General features: G+C 49.5%; 1 protein-coding gene across 2 annotated transcripts in view; it reads left to right on the plus strand.

The window, feature by feature from the left end:
• Window positions 1-10,197: 10,197 nt before the first annotated feature.
• The window catches only part of Arfgef2 (ADP ribosylation factor guanine nucleotide exchange factor 2), a 76,151-nt gene continuing 66,747 nt past the window's right edge, over window positions 10,198-19,601 (plus strand). For both annotated transcript variants that reach the window (XM_015479351.2, XM_048810823.1), the window contains exons 1-3: window positions 10,198-10,228; window positions 10,827-10,950; window positions 17,496-17,642. The gene's annotated coding sequence lies outside the window, so the exon portion shown is untranslated. The remainder of the gene's footprint in view (window positions 10,229-10,826; window positions 10,951-17,495; window positions 17,643-19,601) is intronic.

Consider the following 19,601-nt stretch of genomic DNA (forward strand, 5'->3'; position numbering starts at 1 on the left):
CCAAGTGTACAGATAGGTACTGTCCAGGTAGGGGACGATGGCTTTCTACCTTTATCAGAAGAGATCAGGAGAACCTGGGAAAGTGTTCATTGCCCCTGGGCATTGATGTGCCTCACCTTGATATATCTTAATGATCTTCAAACTTTGAGCCTTCTTTTGGGGATGATAATTACATTCTTAAAATCTCCCTTTTATAATTGTCTTATTTAAGACCCCTTTTTTACCCCTGTGATGTCTCTTTAAATTATATGTCTGCTCTTAATATGGAATTTGGAAGCTTGACCAAAAAAAAAATCTTAAGTGTTTTTAAATTCAATATAGAAAAATTTGTCTACTGTTTAACTGAATTGGGCCAGGAGCGGTGGCACATGCCTGTAATCCTAGCACATTGGGAGGCTGAGACAGGAGGGATGCTAGTTCCAGGCCAGCCTCAGCAACTAAGTGAGTCCTTGTCTTCAAAGCAGGGCCAGGAGTGGTGGTGCATGTCTGTAATCCCAGTGGCTCTGCGGAGGCTGAGGCAGGAGGATCGTGAGTTCAAAGCCAGCCTCAGCAACAGTGAGGTGCTAAACAACTGCATGAGACCCAGATGAATCACTGAGATTCCTGCAGACCTGTTTCATCCTGATTATCACTGCTTTTACAAAAAAGAGCTGGGGGTGGGGCTCAGGAGTTGAATGCCACTGAGTTCAATCTGCAGCACCCACCCTATTGCCCCCCCAAAATTAAAAGCAAGGTCCGGAGGGTGGGGGTTGGGACTGCAGCTCCTTGATGTAGCACCACTGGGTTCAATCCCTATTACTGCAGGAAAATAAAATTTAGTTGAATCATGCTAACAATCCACTTTTCGTATGTGTTTGGTTAGAGACATAGTAGATATAGTGTCTTGTTACGTAACTAACATGCCTGAAGTGTTAAGGGCGCGAGTAGTACAGATGTGTATATTTCATATGTTCATGTGGAATCAGGTGACTTTCTAATGGCAGTTGTGTATCTGTGACATAGTTCCAGGCACAGTGCCACTTGCTTTAGTTAAGTTCTTCTTATCATTATCCCCATCAAGTCCCTGAGAAGTGAAGTGAGTGGGCTGGGGTGACAGCACAGTCCATGACCCTCCCCTTCCTACCTCTCGCGGGTGAAATGCTCAGTGAGCCTTTGACAGCAGCCGTTAGGCTGCCATGTGGCTTCAGCTAGAGACCATGTTTTCTGAAGCTGAATTTTGAGGTATATTTGAAAGCCTCTTCTCAAAAAGATCACAGCTTTTTGCTGCATATGTCCTCGGTTTACTTTAATTTGGGAACTGAGAAGAAAGAAATGAGGCTGCAGAACTGGCTTCACAGAGCTGCATTCCACTTGAGTTTTCTGATTTTGGCAGGTCGCAGCAGCAGGCAGCTTCCTCTCCTTCACTGGGATTCTGTCTGTCTCGGGTGCGTCCCACAGCAGGAACCCAGGCTCGGGCGTAACTTGCCCACATGGCGTGGCCAGGTGGGGAGCCACGGCCGCTGCATGTCGGTGTCTGCCTGCCTGAGGTCCCGTCTGAGGCCCGCTGCTCTGTTGACATTCGGGGTTTAGAGATGGGGTCCTGTTGGCTTCCCTTGAGCTGTCTTGTGGCCTTGCGGTTTGAAGGGCAGCCTGGCGCAGGCTGAGGCGGGAGCGGGCGGTGGGGAAATGGTGAGCGCAGGCAGCTCTTTCCAGGTTCGTCTGTGTTGTGACGGGGAGGGACACGTTTGTTTAAAGGTGAAAAAGACTTTAGCTTGTGGCACTGGGGCTCCATAGCCTGTGTGAGGTACTGGGTCCGATCCTTAGCACCACGTAAAATCAGTGAAGGCTGCAGTCCACCTAAGCCACACACACACACACTGGCTAGCTGTCACTGAGAAGAGCTGGTTATGTCATGCACCTGCGTTGTGTAGTGAGGTGCTTCCAAATTCAGCATGGAGGGCTGGGGCTGGGGCTCAGTGTAGAGCGCTCGCCTGAGCGAGGCCCTGGGTTCGATCCTCAGCACCACATAAAAATAAATAAATAAAATAAAGGTGTTGTGTCCATCTACAACTAAAAAATAAATAATAAAAAATAATTTCAGCGTCTAGGGCTGGGTGTAGGGCAGCATGTGCCTGGACCCCCAGGCCCTGCGTTCCGTCCCAGAACCACACACGTCATTTACACGTCCACTCTATGTGACAGATCGCTTTCTTCTCCATATATTACTTTTGTTGTTGTTCTAGTTTGTTGTGTTCAAAAGAACTTAATTCCTATCTCCAGAGCATGCACATTTGCGCGCGCGTGCGCGCGCACACACACACACACACACCTCTTAAAATGAGGAAGAACCTTAAGTGTGAATTTAAAAATTATAAAAAATATCTGTAAATTGACATATCAAAAAAATAAGGTTTTAATTTAAATACTGTTCATAATAAAGCGTTTAATTTTAGCGAGTTCTGGTGTTTTGATGAGACATTTGTCTACAAGTGCTGACCTCATAAAAGTTTTGAGAAATAACAGGGCTGATGACCCTGGTGTGAAAAGCTTTATGATGATTCTTTGGGAGATGGCATCTCTCTAGAAGCAGCACCTAAAAAATGGCTCATCATTGATTATTGAAAAGTATGTATTGATGGGTTGCTGAGGAATTTATTGGGAATTGAGTTTGGAGCCTCACCTTTGGTGGGTCTGTAACTGGGCTGCGAACTTAGCTTCTCTGAGCCTCAGTTCCTTGAGACCATAAAGCCGGGCTGTCTGTATCACAGGATTGTCACGAACATTAGGTGCAGTGCAGAGAAGGACTGGCAGACCTGCACCTCAGTGGCTGCTGAGTAACATTTAGAGGCCTTGGTTACTTTCCTTACAGGGGAAGGAGTGGAGGCCGCGGCCTCTCTGCCTCCATGTAGGAGTTGGCTTATGGCTTTTTGAGGCCCTCGTGCAGCTGGGGGTTGGATGAAGGAATGGAGAGCCCTGCCTGCACCTGTCAGTCTCGGGGGAGACTCTGAAGCCGAGCTGGGGAGAACAGCAAGCCCTTCTGTGTGGAAGAGAGTGAGCTTGTGAAAACGTGCACTCAATCACAGGGACACGGAGCCTTCTGTGTGAATAGCTCAGAGCTGTGTGTGTTCTCACCCTGTCCGGCTTGCGGGCTGCCAGGAAATTGCTTACTTTTTCAGTGAAGTTATCTTGGAAAATAGGTTTATATTTGCTGATTCATTCCTGTAATCTTCCTGAAAGAGGCTTGCTCTGGTTCACTGTCTTGGTTGTAAATAAGCTTTTTAGCTTGATATTTTAATAGGTTTACAGTTTTGTGGGGGGAGCAGCCTTCTTTTGCTGGGACATGAGTTTCCCCTCAGTCCTGGGAGCGGTTGGCGTGCTGCTGCTTGTTGGTATGTTGTCCTTGTCGCTGACTGCACAGACCCACCCTCACCCTGAAGGTTGGAGTGTCACTCCTGGTGCCGTGTAGCAGGGGCACAGAACCGACAGCCTGTTCTGATGGAGATGCCATCTGCTGGGGGAGTCGGGTGTTGTTGAAGTGCCCGTAGCTCTGCGTCACCTCTCCACTTGACAGGTCCTGGGAGAGAATCCTAGTCCTGCAAGGGCCTTGGAAAGGAGTGGGGAAGACTCCCAGAGGAGGTTGTGAGACCTGGCTGATGAGAAGACGGGAATAGGTTGGAGCGAGAGGTATTTCAGCCAAGGGGACATCCTGAGCAGGAGCCCTGTGGCAGGAGGACGAAAAGAGGCCACCGTGTGGTCAGAGGGACATGGGGGAGCGCTAGGAGGTCCCCGGGGAGAGGTAGGTCGAGCCCTTCCACGCAGAGCCCTTGAGGTCATCGTGAGGAGTTTGGATTTTCGGGTCAGAAGCAGCGGGTGATGCTGACGGGTTTGAAATGGGGAAGGTGACAGGGTGGCTGGGTTTGTGTTTTGAAAAGATCACTTAGGCCGCTGTGTCCGGAGCTGAATCTCAGCGGAAGCCACTGGTGGGCTCTCATGGTACCAGCAGAAAGAGCAAACTGAGTGGGTTCGCAGTCGGGTTGGGGGAAAGCTGGGGAACCTGGTGACAACTGGGGGAGAGCCGACAGGAGCTTCCGGCCGCCCACTGCGGGACGCGTGTTCTGGAGGTGGGAGTGGCGAGAGAGCCATATGGGCCCGGCCAGGCAAGGAGGCCATCTGGGTCGGGGTTTGGATTTTTTTTTTTTTTTTGTGCTGGGGATTGAACCCAGGGCCTTGTGCATGTAAAGCAAGCACTCTACCAACTGAGCTATATCCCCACCCCTGGGTCGGGGTTTGGAGCTGCCTGTGAGCGTCCTGGTGGGAAGTCGCCGGATCCCTGAGCCTGATGTGCACGGAGGCCTGGGCTGGGATGGAGGAGGGCTAGTGGCGGTAGAGGGCCCCGGGCCCTGGATGGCGGAGGCGGCTGAGCGCAGAGAGCAGAGTGCAGAGGAGTGTGGAGGCGCACAGAGCCAACGAGGTCCCACACTGCAGGCTCAAGTCACACGTGTAGGTCACTGGTGGCTGTCGCTCTAGCTGTTTGGTGGCGTGAGGCAGGTGAAAGGCAGACCCCGGTGGGCTGGGGTGCGCGTGGGAGGTGAGGAGGGGGTGCAGGCAGCCTCATCCCACTCAGCAGCCCATGGGGGAGAGGTGAGGCTCAGGGGCCTCTGTTTTGTCTGTCTTGTTTTGAAAGGTAGAAGATACTTGGACTGGTTTAAATGTCACTTGAAAGGGAGCCCGTTGAGGGAGAGAGGTTAAATAATGCAGGAAAGAGGAAGGATTGACTGGTGTCTTTAACAGATATGAGTGGGACTTGGGACCCGGCAGAGGTGGGGGGCTTGTGGATTTGGGCTGAAGGCAGATGGTAAGTTAGCTGGCACGCAGTAGGTCACGGTGATAAGTGCTCTGGAGAAAGATCAGAAACTAACAGTGAAATGAAAAGCAGAGGTGTCCAGGAGACAGAGTGCCGGGAGGGGAGAGGTGGCGGTTTGCAGAGGTCAGGAAGGCCTCTGAGGGGTGACACCGAGCCCTGAACTGAAGGGGGTCAGGCCTGGGGATCTTGGGGAGGGAGGGTGCCCCAGTGAACCTTGAGGCCAGAGGAAGGGGAGCCAGGGCCGGGCCGGGGCTGCTGACAGGGCTGGATTTGGGTGGTGAGACGGAGAGTGTGGGGTGTCGGCAGGGAGTGTTATTTTCTCATTTCCCTTTCGGGGGAATCCCTCCGGCTGCTGTGGGGTGGTCTGAGGCAGGGAAGAGGGGGACAGCGAGACAGTTGAGGCTGTTGTCATGGTCCAGGTGGGTGGGCCGTGGTGGTGGCCTAATGGTGAGCGGTGTCAGATTGTGCGTAGTCCAGAGAGCAGGGAGTTCCAAGACCGGGGACTGTGGAGGTGGAGGGTGGACGCAGCTCTCGGAGCAGGTGAGAGCAGAGGGTGGCTCCAGAGTAGGCGACTTCTAGGTCTGTGAACAGGAAGTTGAGGGAGTCCCCTGGAGGCAGCCTCTGACTTCTGAGGGATGCAGGAGGCTGTGCCATGGATTGTGAGGAAGGAGTCGTGGAGGTGACAGGAGGGGGGCTGTGAGGAGGGAAACATCCCTAGTTGGTACCCACAGTTGGCAGTGACAGCCTCGGGGGTGGCCAGGCTGCCTGCCACCTCTGCTCGGGTGGAGACAGGTCACAGGAGGATAGTAGTACATTCAGAGTTTGGGATTTTGCCAGAAGTCAAGACCAAAGGTCAGAGAGGCCCTGCTGTTGATCCTGTCGTCCTGACAGCAGTCCTGCCGATGGCCACCCCGGCAAGCGCAGGGAGAGGAGAGGCGTGCTGGCCAGGGCGAGGTTTCACACCAAAGAAACGCCCTCTGTGAGCATTGGAGAGGGTCTGTGTGAAGGAAGGGAGGTCGTGGGCAGAGGACAGGAGGGAGCTGGGAGACCCAGCTCAGCTGCACATGGGGACCAGATTCAGGGTGTGGCCGGCCCCATAGGCTGGCTTGGGGTGGAGGAGGATGTGGAGGAGGGAGAGTCCAAGGACCCCTCTGCTCTGCAGAGCAGGGAGAGGTGTGCCTGCGGATGTTTGAAGGGACACTCTGTGGTGTTGGGGGCACTGGCCCTTCTGGATGGTTGGGCAGGGTCGGGTGGGAGGATGGTGATGTCATCGTTGAGAGTGGAAGGGACAGAGTGAGCTGTTGAGGAGTGTGTGTGTGTGTGGGGGGTTCCTGCAGGTGATGGTGACGCTCAGGATGGTTTCTTGAGAAGCCTGTGGCTTTCCAGCTGCAGCTGTCCAGCCCCACCCAGCCGGCTCCCTCTCCTCCCTGCAGCCTGCTCCTTTATTGCTGCTGACTGCCCGGGTGGCAGCTGGGAGAGCAGCTCCTGCTAAGCTGTGAGCCGTGAAGTGCGGCAGGTGGCCCGCCAGCTGCTCCTCTCCCCTCCTGCAGGGTGGGGCTCTGCCTGCTGGCCTGGGGTGCCTGGCGGCTGGTGCCTTAACCTCTCTGTGCTCACTTTCCTCATCTGTGCCGTGGTGGGGGTGTGACGGATGATGGCCATCTTCTCGCCACCCTGGGTCACAGTGAGGATGGGCTGAGCCCTGGGCCAGTCACAGGTGACAGTGGTGCTGGTGATGGCGGTTCCTCTCGTTTTCCTTCTTCCCTCAGCTGGCTCCGTGATGGCCTAGAGGTTTTGCTCTCGCTGACTCCTGTCTGGAGGCCACTGGTGGGTGGCAGCCCGGGCCCTGCTTGTTGTTCTGACAAGGCTTCTCTCCAGCTGTCCGCAGATCCCCCTATGGTCTCTGCACCACGCGGGCTGCTGTTTGCCATTCCATCCTCTTTAGAGTAGGAAGTTGAGGTTCAGCAAAGTTTAACTGTCCTGTTCAGCCAGGAGGCGTCCCCGTCAGGCCTGGAGCCCAGCTGTCCGGCCACGCCTCGTTCCCGCTTCCCCCCTTACCAGGCCGCGCACCCCCTTCCTCAGGCTCATCTCCTCCCTCCTTTTAGCTGGGAAAGCATTGTGTTACCAGCATATCGGGAGCCTGCTAATGGGGCCGTATGACACCAGTGCTACTCTTTGATCGTTCCCAGCCTGTCAACATGGTTCCCGCGTTGGCTTCAGACTGGCGCTTCTCTGCCTGCACAGCTCACCCTGGGCCAGCCCTCGTTCCTGTTGGCTGGACGATCAGCAGGTGCTCCTTGATGGCTTCCTGCTCCTGTCCTGGCCCTCTCCTCTCCACACAGCAGCAGCCAGAGTGAGCTGTTCAGGGAAGGTGGGGTCAGCGCTCCCTCGAGGCCCTCTGGGGCTCCTCCCTTGCTTTATACCAAGGTGCTGGAACACCCAGACCTCTGCTGTGTCCATGGAGAGGATTTTAGAGATTTTTTTTTCTTCAAATAATTTAAAAGTGCAACAATTCTGAATTCTTTGTGAATAGTAAAGGTAAAGTAAGAAAACAACAGAAAATCTGCAGCTGTGGTTTCCTGAACTCCCTGGTAGCTCCTGGGAGAGGGCTGTTCTCAGCAGTCGCCCTGTCCTGCCACTCTGCTAGTTGTACTTGCTCATTCCCACTCAGAAGCCAGGTGAAGCTGGGATGTAGCCCCTGGGGGGGGGGGGGCCCTTCCCTAGCATGTGGGAGACCAGCGATTCCATCCCCAGCACTGCAACTTTTTTAAAAAAGAAAATGGCTACCCAGGGTGCACCCTTGCGTGATCATGCCACAGCAGGCCAGAAAGGAGGATCAGGAGATTCCAAACTGAGGTGTCTGCAACTGGCGACCTTCCCTGCCGGCAGCTCTCATGGAGAGTGAAGAGCGCTGGCACTTGGAGCTGCAGGTAGTTGCGGCGCTCATGGTTTGCACAAGTGGTAGCAAAACCACAGCTTTATATGGCTCTGCATTGTAGTTTACAAGTTAATTCTGTGTGCTTTTTCGAGAGTCAGAGACCCAAGAGGTTCTGAGCAAAGAATCTGAGTCTGGTTTTCTAGGCTCAGGTCCCAGCTCCACCTGGTAACCCCTCAGTCCTGTGTCTGTTTGGCCTTGGACTCTGGGCCTCTTGCTCCTTGGTTGCCCTTTGCCTGAGTGACATCTGGCTTGGTTGAAACTTGATGCTTTGTCTTCACAGTGCTGGCCTTAGTCTTCAAAAGGCACTGTTATCCCCTGCAGTGCCTTTTGTGCATCCTTGAAGCACCTCTGCCAGGCTCTTCCCTGTCCCTTAAAACAAAGGTGATAAACTAGTAGGCTCAAGGCCAGGGCAGCCTGCAGACTGCTCTTACTTGAGCCATAATATTTTTAAAAATGGGTGAAGTTGTTTTTAGTCGCAAGCTTGAGTTTTCACCTAAAATCTGGATTTTAACCATTGGAAGAATCAGAATGATGGGCCCCTCCTGACTGAGGGTCTCTGGGGGTGCCAGTACCAGTCAGCTGGGGCTGAGGAGCAGCTGCACCCCTGCCCTATTGGTCCAGGGAACCGCTTGCTGCAGTTCTCCTTGGTGTCTCCTTCCTGGCCCTCGTAGTCCTTTGAGCGAGTGACCTCTGCATGTGGTTTTCTTACTCTTGGAGCCTTACGTGGGTGGCAGGTAGCCATCCTGTGATGGCGTCATCGGGGCGGGTCGGCAGCAGCGGTCTTCCCAACAGAGGTGGTCTTAGAGCCCAAGAAAAGGAAGCTTGTCACCTCCAGAACCGTGTCCTGAGGCTGTTAGGGTAACTGACGACCATGTCCAGACCACAGGCTCTCAGGAGTCTGTGCAAGAGGCCGAGTGCCAGCCTTGGGTGTCCCTTCTTCCCTCACCTGTGTGCAGGCACCTGGAGCCAGTGGCACCACACATGGGGACAGTCGACCGACCGACTGAGTGGACATGGGGGTGTTGCTCCAGAGGCACCAAGCCTTACTCTCCTGGAAACGAGACGGTCTCTTCTGTGTTTCTGAATCATGACATTTTATTTCCTTAACTTTGTGTAGTTCTTGTAACCTCCATGATAAAGATTTTTAAGATTATTTTAACTCATTAGAATAATATGGTTTAGCACAACACTGAACTGCACATTTTAAAATGGTTAAAACGGTACATTTTAGGTTATGTATATTTTACCACAATTGTTTTTAAAAGTGTATATGCTTATCATAGAAAATGTGAAAAAAGAAGGAAAAACCACCAACTACTACTTAGGTGACTTTCAGTGTTTTTTGTTTTTTGGTTTTTTTTGGGGTCTATTGCTATAGTACCATGATACTGTGTCAGCTGTCACTAATATATGTTATGCTGAGTGGGGAAGTCAGTTGGCAGGGACTACAGAGCCAAAATGCCTGGGTTCAAATTATGGTTCCCCCCTTCTTAAAATAATTTTTTTTTTTTTTAGTTGTAGATGGGCACAGTACCTTTACTTTATTTATTTTTATGTGGTGCTGGGGATCAAAGCCAGTGCCTCACACATGCCAGGCAAGTGCTGTGCCACTGAGCTACATCCCCAGTCCTCCCTGCCTTCTTTTGAGACAGGGTCTTGCTAATTTTCCCAGGCTGGCCTTGAACTTGCAGTTCTCCTTCCTCAGCCTGCAAGTTCCTGGGTTACAGGTGTATGCCACCGCACTGGCTTCCAGATCTTAATGTAACAGAGGGCAAGTTACCCACTTGTCTTCTGCCTTGTTTTCCTCATCGAAACCATTGGTTCTCATCAGAGGGAGTTTTGCTTAGGAGACACTTGGCAGTGCTGGAGGTGTGTTTGGCATTGAAGACTGCAGGGAGGTGGGAGTGCTACTGGCATCCAGTGGGTGGAGGCCAGGGAAGCTGCTCAGCAACTGCCATGCACCGGACGCCTTGTAGTAAAGAACTAGATGTCCCCAAATGTCAGCAACGCCTAGGCTGAGGAACCCTGCCATAGTAAGGTGGAGCCTCACAGGCTTGTTGTGAGCGTTAAGTGAGTTCAGCAAGTAGAGCAGGAAGCCTGGCGCCTGCCTGCCACAGGAGCCTTTGCTGTTCTCCTGTCCTCACGTCAGAACTTGAATGTGTAAAGCCTCCTAGGCATCCTCCTTTTTTTAAAAATTTATTTCTTAGTTGTACACAATACCTTTATTTTGTTTATTAATTTTTATGTGGTGCTGAGGATCGAACCCAGGGCCTCGCATGTGCTAGGCGAGTGCTCTACCTCTGAGCCCCAGCCCCAGCCCCTAGACATCCTTCTTAATGGTTCTAAATACCACGTGGTGAAGCTGTCTTCTCCATAAATGCTGCATGGCCCTAACGTGCTTTTCCTTCTTCCCCACCAGATGAAATCAAAGCAGAAATAGAGAAGCAGAGGTAAGCAACGCACCTTCTCCTGGCTGGACCTGCAGCACAGGGGGTGGTAGCAGTGTGGCCATCCATTTCTAATCACAGGGACGTCGTGCTGCTAGCACGGTCCTGGGCACCCGGCAGAGCTTTGTGTGTCTGAACCAGCGCTAGGTCAACAGGTGACCACCTGAGTACGTGGGTATGTGGAGGAAAGGTCAAGATAATGCCATCAGACCTTGTCCTGAGAGAAGAGCAGAGCCATTGTCTCTTGTTTGGTTGGCTTAAGCATAAGGACAGCTGGCCCTGTAAGTGGCCGCTCCTGATCTTCATGGTAATGAAGCCAGTTAGTCACATTTTAGAAATGTAGCTCTGGCATAGCTGCCGCCAGGCTTCAGTCTGGGTGCCCTGGATGCACCTCGCTGTCAGAGATCTCTCTGTCTGCATGTGGCACTGGATTTTTTTTCCCTAAAGTGGCACGTGTTCAGCATTTAATTGGCTGGCCCCAAGATACAGCTTGCCGGACTTTTTAATTAAATAAACGGAAGCAAGTGGAGTGGGAAGTCCGAGTGAGGCGCAAGGACAGTGGGCTGCCGGTTCTCACCTCTCCACCCCGCTCTCTCCCTAGGCTTGGCACCGCAGCACCGCCAAAGGCGAGCTTCATCGAAGCTGACAAGTATTTCCTTCCCTTCGAGCTGGCTTGCCAGTCCAAGTCCCCCCGGGTGGTCAGCACGTCTCTTGACTGCTTGCAGGTACCACGTTTCAACTTGATGGTCTAAAGGGTCCCCTCCACCCACAGGTGTTCCTTACCTGGAGCTGTGCTAGTGACGGCCCTGGTACTGGGGAGGCCTTGGGGTGGGGGGGAGAGGAGCAGCACAGCTTATTCTCTGAGTCGCAGGAAGGAGGGGAGGAGTGCGTGCGTGGAATGCCTGGCACAGGAAACCTGTTCTTTATTTGTATTTTTATTTTAGTTGTAGATGGACACCATACTTTTATCTGTCTATTTATTTTTATGTGGTGCTGAGGATTGAACCCAGTGCCTCACACATGCGAGGCAAGCTCTCTGCCACTGAGCCACACCCCAGCCCAGGAAACCTCTTCATGATGACGTTTATTCATAATATTGGGTAGAAGCAGTTCGTATTATTGGTAGAAATAAGCGAATGCTGAACCTTTCCTCCTATGTCAGCTTCCTGCCATTCTTGAGTGAGTTGGTTAGTAAATGACTTTGTTCTTCGTGTGTTTCTGTTCGTATGCACCTCATTTAAAATGCGTGGTTGATTCCTTGGTGTCCCATTCACTGCCAGCAGCACTGCACTTGAACAAAGCACACACTTGAACAAAGCTTATCTAACTCTGATTTCTGTGCCAGGCACATCACTGCCTTCTTGCTCTTAAACCTGAGAAGGCTCTCCAGCACACACTCAGGGACCATCTTAAAGAGCAGAGAGGACAGGAGTGTGAAAGATGTGGCACCATGTACCCAGCGATTGGGAGAACTGAAACAAGAAGGCCAGGTGTCGCCCCTTCACGCAGCTGGAAGGCGAGCACCCAGGTCTCCCTGCGCTGCGCATGACCATGGGAGACGCAAGTACTGACTCGGGGCTTCCAAATGTAGGGAGTAGGTGCATCTGAGATACAGAATCTGTAAATAATGAGCACTGGCTGTATGTAGAGCTGCAGGGAACCTCATTACCCGCCACCCTTTACTGACGAAGAAGCAGGAGTAATGAAGTCAGGGCGACGTGTCCAGGGAGGTGCAGGAGGTGAAAGACAGAAGCACAACTGTGGCTCATTTCTTTACCCTGGTCCACATTCTTGTATTTTTCTGAAGACTTAGTCCTGAAGTTTCTGATTACCTTAAAGAATATTTATTCTGGGCCTCAGTGGGCAACACACAACAATGAAAACCATTTTATTGAAGTCTTTCAAATATACTAAAGGGATTCACAGTTTACCAGTATTTTCTAGAACAAAAAGGGTGACTAGATTTTACATGACGATCACTTAGCGAGCTGCGTTATGCGGCACGTGCAGCTTCATGCAGAGCTGGAGAAGGAGCGCCTTCGCTGATTGGTTATGTCTGCTGGGGCAGGACTGCAAAGTGGCAGTGGGCATGCCACAGTCTTGGCACCCCTCGTCTAATATTTACTCTATTAATCTCCCTTCTTTGATATATATATATTTGAGAATTGACAACAGTTTTTTCACAGAAGCAGGTTTTCCAAATGAAAACCATTTTTCTCATTCAAGATAATTCTGTACAGATTGTCCTATGTGGAACATTTAATGAGCCAAGGATTCTTAAATGGCAGGCCAAGTCCTGCTTCTATCCTAAAATAGTTGATGCCGTGAATGTTTCTGAGGAAATGTAGCATAGCTTTAATTTTAGTTGTTTCCCTGTGATAAGGTCTGGTTCGGGCTGGTGCTGGCGGTCAGCAGCACTGAGGGCTGAGGTGATGGCTACAGCACATTGAGCTCCTGTCCTGCGCCAGGCCCCAAGCGCGTCAAACTCTTTACTATTGTAATCTCTACAGCAGCCCTCTGAGGTGTCCTCAGTTTAGAATCAAGGGAACCAAGGCTTAGAGAACAAAGTTACCAACTCAGTCCAAGTTCCTGTAGCCAGGGAGTGATGAAATTAGGTAGGTATCTAGGACTTTCTAACCCCACAGAACCCCCATGTATGGTGTTTGGGGTTTTTGGGGGGTGAGGGGACAGTGCTGAGGATTGAACCTAGAGATACTCTACCATTGAGCTATGGCCCCAGCCCTTTTTTTTAATGTTTTGAGACAAAGTCCAAGTTTGAGGCTAGCCTCTAATTTGTGATCCTCCTATTTCAGCCTCCCAAGTTGCTGGGATTATAGCACCTGGCCATATTTGTGTTCTGAACCAGGGGTTGTTAACTGCGTTCCATAAGCCGAATCTGGTCTGCTGCCTGCTTTTGTAAATAAGATTTTATTGAAACACAGCTATCTTAGTTTGGGTGCTGTAACATAATACCATAGACTGAGTGACTTAAACATCAGACATTTAATTTTCAGAGTTGTAGAGGCTGAGTGGTCCAAGATCAAGGTCTTAACTGATTTTGGTTCTTGTTGAGGACTCTCAGTGTTTCCTCGTGTTCTAGAGAGTGTGCACGCATGCTAGCTCTCTGGTCTCTTCTTAGGGAACACTGATCCCATCAAGAGGACCTTACCCTAGTGACTTATCTAATTATCTCCCAAAGGCCTAACACCATCCCCTTGGGATTAGGACTTCATCCTGTGGATGGGGATGGGGCCTACGTTCAGTCCATAGCAGCAGCTGTGTTCATTCATTCATGCGTTACCTGTTGTTGCTCCCCACTACTGGAGCCCAGGTGAATGGTTGAAGGGACCTCGTGACCCGCAGTCCAACAGTTAGCATGTGGTCTTTTTGTGCATGGGCAGGAGTGTATGGTACTGGCAACGGAGCGCAGGGCTTGCCCATGCTAGGCAAGTGCTCTACCACTGGGCTACCCCCCCAGCCCTAGAATGAAGTCCTTTACAGAAAAAACTGCTGACCCTTGCTATTAATTATCACCCTTTGGTTCTGGCCTTTGTAATAACAGGAATTGTTTGGTTTTGGAGCTTGGTGTGTATGTGTGTGTGGTGATTTCAAATGGACATGCTGATGTCCTGCCTGCCTTCCGCCACTGCTGGTCTTGAGGCTGATGGTATATGGTTCTCTCTGTATGTAAAATGCAGTTCTCTGGAATTTAATGGGCATACTGGGATTTCTTTGGTATATAAGATGCAAAATGTGTCATCCTTTTATGGTACTAGAAGGTGACTAGGTGCACTCTGGACTCTGAATGAAAAGTGCACTTCCCCTTGGCAGCTGTCTTGCTCAGCCTGTTGGACTGGAATTTCCCAGCGTACGGGAAGAAACCTCTGTCTTAGAAATGGAAGGCTGGCGTCAAGGGCTGAAGACTGGTTTTGGCAGAGTTGACATCAGTTGCAGACACATCTGTGCTGTGTCTGGTCATTTGTTTAGTGTGGAGAAGTGCTGAGGGCATGGTGCTTTGGGACCTGGTTTGCTATGCGCATGGGTAGTCATGTCCTCTTTCCCACTGGGAGAAGCCTGGGGACTTCCCCCACTGCTGGCTTCTGTCAAGCCCTAAGAAGTACCTGTTCCTTTCCTTCAGCACCTCATCTGCTACACATTCCCCATGACCAGGGCTAGGTAAGGAGGGTTGTGGCCAGTCCTGCCTAAGCTGATGTTTTTCTGGTTATATGTTTCTTCAATTTAAAATTATGTACGTATATTACTGTTTATACGTTATTAAACATACAAAAACAGAACTTTTAAAAGGACAAGATAAATATCAATTACAAATAGAATAATGTTTTTTTCCTACACCAGTGATGGTTGTAGGGACCCTTGGTTTGAGCTGTCCTATTCATCCCACAAAGGTTAGCTTTTAGCTCTTATTGCTAGAATACTTTGGATTTTTAAATGCCCACTTAAAATGAATTTTTAGTTATATTGGTTGAATATAACATCGATCTCTAAAAGTTTTTAGAACTTTACAGATAAGGCTGAAGTTCCTCGGGCCACCAGCCTTAAAACCAGTTGCTTATGTAGAAGTGTGATTTTCTTTCATCTTTTTTCCTTTTTCTGTAAATATTATCACCTTTACAAATTTCGCTGCAGCTTGCTTTTTACATTCCGCAGTGTTCCCTCCATGCCAGCACCTGCCTCTGTGAACCCCTTACACATGAGCCTCAGTGGCCCCACTGTACCAAACTGACACTTGCTGATACCCATTGTATCAGCAAAGACTAAGGCAAGAACATCGACCGTATGTCTGCAAATCACCCAGAGCCCTGCAAGTCCCAGTCAGTTCAGGATTTGGTGTGAGCCTCCCCATCACACCCTGCCAAGAATATAAACTATGAGAAACGGAGTCACATCTGTATTACTTGCTGTTGTATCGCCAGTGCCTGGGACAGTGTCTGGCACAGAAAAGGATTAGATAGCAGAGCCAGAAAGACTCCCAGAATGCAGGCTCTCTGCTTTCTTGTGGTCCTGTCTCCCTGTACAGGCAAGGGGTAAAATCATACTGAAAACCCTTTTCAGGTTGGAAGGTATTGCCCTTTGAGGAATCTGAGTGGGGCGAACCTGTCTAGTCCTTTTTTGTACTTTAATTAAGTATCCAGTACTATATCTCCATTTTTACTTTGCAGCATCTGTATTTGGTTATATGGAACTACTTTTTTTTTTTTTTTGCGGGGGTGGGGAGGTTGTACCAGGATTAAACTCAGGGGCACTCGACCACTGAGCCACATCCCCAGCCTTATTTTGCATTTTATTTAGAGACAGGTCTCACTGAGTTGCTTAGCACATCGCTTTTGCTGAAGCTGGCTTTGAACTTGCAATCCTCCTGCCTCAGCCTCCTGAGTAGCTGGGATTACAGGTGTGCGCCACTGCACCTGGCGGGAATCTACTTTTCTTTTTTATTTTTGGTGCTTAGGATGGAACCCAGGGCCTGGTGCTTCCTAAGCTTGCAGACTACCATGAGCCACATACATCCTCAGCCCCTGGGAACCTGCTGTTCAACATTCACTTCTCAGGAGTCTGTACCTCATCCTTATATCACAGTGCTCACAACAAACTTGTTAGGAGGAAGAGCAGGCAGCCTAAGAGACAGAACTCACGGACTCAGTTGGTAGAGTGTTCGCTTCTGCCTGCACAAGGCCCTGGCTTCAGTCCCCAGCACCAAAACAAAAGAGACAGTACTCAACTCCCAAGCAGCCAGCCCTGCGTCTTAGGAAGCCTGCAGGTGAGCAGTGAGGTGGAGACGTCGGCTCCGCACCCCCAGATGGGCCCAGGGTTGTTCCTGAGCGGCAGAGTGTGCAGACTGCTCCTTGATCACGCAGTACAGCGCTGCTGTGTTTCGACTCGACCACTCTGAGTTTGGGTTTCTGCTTATTGAATGGCGGTGCTTTGTAGTTGGTGGTAGGGAAAAGCCATTGAGAAGTGACGTCAGGCCTCTGCAGGGTGGCCCATTTTCCTTCCATGGCAGTGGTGGCCCTATAGATGGCCTCAGTAGCTTGGGTCTACTTTGTGCAGGCAGAGGCAGAAGTGTGGCCAGCGACAGCCTGGAAGGATAAAGAACAGAACAGCATTTTTAGGACCTCGCTGGAAGCATCAAGCACTTGAGAAGTCCCCTGTCCTTTATATGGCCAGCCATCAGAATAACCTTTGTAGTTGGAAGATCCTGGACTTTACCCCAGAATTTCTAGTTCATTATGTCTGGGCTGGGGTCCAGGAGTCTGTTTTTAATGAGCTCCCTCAGGTGATCCTGAATTTCACCTGGGCTTGTAAATCACCCTGACCTCTGAGGTTCCCTCAGCCCTCAGGTTCTCCAGGCGGAAATCCAGGCTGTGGGTGAGGTGGTTTCTCCAGCCATGTGAGTGACACATCTTGTTTGATAATGTGGGTACAGAATATTGCCACTGTTCTTACTTTAGTTTTTGGAATAGAGAGTATACTGACATGATCCAATAGTCCCAGAAAATGAAAAGAAGAGCCTTAGTCTTATCCCGGCCTTAGCTACTAGTTCTTTCTTTAAGCAAAACATGTCATCCTTAGTTTCTTAGATATCTTAACATTTAAATTAAAAAATACATAATATGTTTAACAGCTTTATTGAGATACAATTAGCATAGGATTAACCCATTTAAGGTGTACAAGTCAGTGACTTTTAGTGTATCTACAGAGGTGTGCAGTCATCACCACAGTGTAATAGACTTTTTTTTTCAAACATTGTTTTCAGGTGTAGTTGGACACAATCAATGCCTTTATTTTATTTACTTGTTTTTATGTGGTGCTGAGGATCGAACCCAGTACCTCACACATGTGAGGTGGGCGCTCTACCAATAAGCCCCAGCCCCAGCCCTAGGCTTTTTTTTTTAAACCTCAAAAACCTCAGACTTATTATCATTACTCCCACGTCCCTCTGCCACCTTCTGACCTGAGCTCCAGGTCGCTCTAATCCACTGCCTTTGGAAGTGTGCTTTTTAATCCCTCAGTATTTTGCACAGATGATTGTGTGCCGAGGAGTATTCTGGCCTTGCTGCTGGCATTGAAAGTGTGTCACTGTCCCTGGATCTGCTGTCCAGACATGGGATGAAGGTCTTGCCTGCCTGCTCGGACACAGGCGTCTGTAGGAACCAGCAGGACGGGCCATGCTCACTGCCTTTCTTTTGCTGTCGTGGGCAGCCTCAGTCCTGGCCAGGCAGAACCGTCTAATCTCTGTTCTTTCTGTGTTTAGAAACTCATCGCCTACGGGCACATCACTGGCAATGCCCCCGACAGTGGAGCCCCCGGGAAGCGGCTGATTGACAGGATTGTGGAAACCATTTGCAATTGTTTTCAGGGCCCTCAGACGGATGAAGGGGTTCAGTTACAAATAATTAAGGTATTTCCTGTTACCCTGTCTGGATTTTCAATTACAGAGTTAGTCCCCTTTGGGAATTTGGATTTCTAATTTACCATGTGTTAGTTGTCTCACGTGGTGCTGAGCTGGAACAGAAAAATTTAAACATCACTTAGATCTTTTGTCAAGTGTCAGCATTTCTTAGCATGGACTGAGACAAGGAGAGTAGAACCAGGTGTGTTTCCAAAGTAAACATTCTGCTGATATAACTGTAAATTGCTTGTGAATTAAATGGGTTTGAAATCCTCTAGTCTTTCCCCATGAAATTCTGAGTTCCCAGACTGCCACTTGTCAGCAGATCTTCATCAAGACTCATGTCACCCACTGGTCTTCCCCTGGTTCCCCGTTCTGCTTCTCTGTTCTGTGTCTGCTGCCAGGAGTGGCTTGGCATGGGATGGTGCCAACTTCTTCTCAGGAAACGGGCACAGGATGGGCGTGGCCAGCCTTCCAGGGCTTAGGTCCCGGATGCTGTGGCTTTGTGACAAGTATCTGTGTCAGCCACAACTTTCTTAAAGTCCTCTGGAAACCCATCGGGAACGGGGAGGCCAGCTGCCTCCTGAGACGTATGATTTGGGATTGGTGTGGGTGAGATCAAGTGTCTGTAATCTTTACTCTGGGTTTTCCAGTTGTTCAGTCAACATTAACATTCAGAAGTCTGGCTTTTTAGAAAGTAAACCAGTAGAAGCCTACTTCAGAAAATTTGGATTTTATGGAGTTAGTAATTGCTTTTAAACTCTTCACAATAATAGAAAGTTGGCTCTTGGCAATAATCATCCATTAGTTTGCAGAGCCATCTTAGAACTAAGAAACAAAACAAGCCAAGCAAATAAGAAAAAACAAAGCCAACAGCATGGTACTGGTACCAAAACAGGTGGGTAGACCAATGGTACAGAATAGAGGACACAGAGACCAATCCACAAAATTACAACTACCTTATATTAGACAAAGGTGCCAAAAGCATGCAATGGAGAAAGGAGAGCATCTTCAAAAAATGGTGCTGGGAGAACTGGAAATCCATATGCAACAAAATGAAATTGAATCCCTTTCTCTCATCATGCACAAAAGTTAACTCAAAATGGCTCAAGGAGCTAGGAATCAAACCAGAAACTCTGCATCTAATAGAAGAAAAAGTTGACCCTATCTCCATCTCGTGGGGTCGAGCTCCAAATTCCTTAATAGGACACCTATAGCACAAGAGTTAAAATCAAGAATCAACAAATGGGACGTATTCAAACTAAAAAGTTTTTTCTCAGCAAGAGAAACAATAAGAGAGGTAAATAGGGAGCCTACATCCTGGGAACAAATATTTACCCCTCACACTTCAGATAGAGCCCTAATCTCCAGAGTATACAAAGAACTCAAAAAATTAAACAATAGGGCTGGGGATGTGGCTCAAGCGGTAGCGCGCTTGCCTGGCATGCGTGCAGCCCAGGTTCGATCCTCAGCACCACATACAAACAAAGATGTTGTGTCTGCCGAAAACTAAAAAATAAATATTAAAAAAATTCTCTCTGAACAGACACTTCTCAGAGGAGGATATACAATCAATCAACAAATACATGATGGGGCTGGGGATGTGGCTCAAGTGGTAGCACGCTCGCATGGTATGCGTGTGGCCCGGGTTCGATCCTCAGCACCACATACAAACAAAGATGTTGTGTCCGCCGATAACTAAAAATAAAATATTAAAAAAAAAAAAAAACAAAAACAAATACACGACAAAATGCTCACCACTCTAGCAATCAGAGAAATGCAAATTAAAACCACTCTAAGATACCATCTCACTCCAGTAAAAATGGCAGCCATTATGAAGTCAAACAATAACAAGTGCTGGCGAGGATGTGGGGAAAAGGGTACACTTGTACATTGCTGGTGGGACTGCAAATTGGTTCAGCCAATTTGGAAAGCAGTATGGAGATTCCTTAGAAAGCTGGGAATGGA

The sequence above is a fragment of the Marmota marmota genome, unplaced genomic scaffold (genome assembly GCF_001458135.2).
Source record: "Marmota marmota marmota unplaced genomic scaffold, marMar, whole genome shotgun sequence".
Taxonomy (NCBI): Eukaryota; Metazoa; Chordata; class Mammalia; order Rodentia; family Sciuridae; genus Marmota; species Marmota marmota.